The sequence below is a fragment of the Egretta garzetta genome, unplaced genomic scaffold (genome assembly GCF_000687185.1).
Source record: "Egretta garzetta isolate BGI_Z169 unplaced genomic scaffold, ASM68718v1 scaffold728, whole genome shotgun sequence".
Taxonomy (NCBI): domain Eukaryota; kingdom Metazoa; phylum Chordata; class Aves; order Pelecaniformes; family Ardeidae; genus Egretta; species Egretta garzetta.
Window position 1 is genome coordinate 216,201 of NW_009260504.1, and position 899 is coordinate 217,099.

Sequence of the window (899 nt, forward strand, 5' to 3'; positions counted from 1 at the left end):
CCCCGGGACCCCACTCCCCCCCCAACCTCTGCCCAGCAGCGCTTGCAGGCAGAGGGATTGGGGGGCTGCCTGGGAGTCCGGACTCTTGCCGGGGATGCAGCAGCCCATTCCCAAACTCTGCCAAGCCCCTGTGGCCAGCTGCACTTCGCAGGCAGATCAGAAATGCTCGGCTTCGCGGAGACCACCCCCCTCCCTTCCATGTGCCAGACCTTCGGAGAAACTGCTATTTTAAGGATGTGCTGGAGCCTGTCGCCTGTCCCCGGGCATTAGCACAGTCTGCAGAGCTGGGCACGCGTCGCCCGCCGCGCTGCAGCATCTGAGCCGTGCCCAAGGTCAGAGAGGATCCGGCCGCGGAGCCAGGAATAGCTCAGCGGGGTTACGGGAGGTGGGGGAAGGAGGAACCCGAAATCCCCGCACACCTGGGGACAGGGTGCTCTGTCCTGCCCCTGCCAGCACTGGGATGGCGGGGCGGGCGAGTAATTTAAGCCACTGCTGATTTATTCTATTTTTTAAGGCGTTAAGCAAGGAGCCCAAGTCCGTGTGACAGCCATGGAGGAAGGGAAGCCTGCAAACATTTGGTTGGTTTGTTTGTTTGTTCTTTTTCCCCCAAATCAGCTCCTAAATTTGTAACCAGAGCTGACAAAAGCAAAAGGACACGTCTGCAGCTAAGCCGCAGCGGTGTCCTGAGCCGACCCCTGTGCACCGCGGGCAGCTGGGGCTGGGGGAACTGGTTCCCAGTTCTTGCTGAACCTGGGGAGAGAAGGCCCTTCCCTTTGGAATTGGGATGTCCTTCCCTTTGAAAGTGGGGTGCCCTTCCCTTTGAAAGTGGGGTGCCCATCCTTGTTTAGCGTCCTACAGAGAAAGGGCTGAGCCGGGAGCTGGGGCTGCAGGGCCCGCAG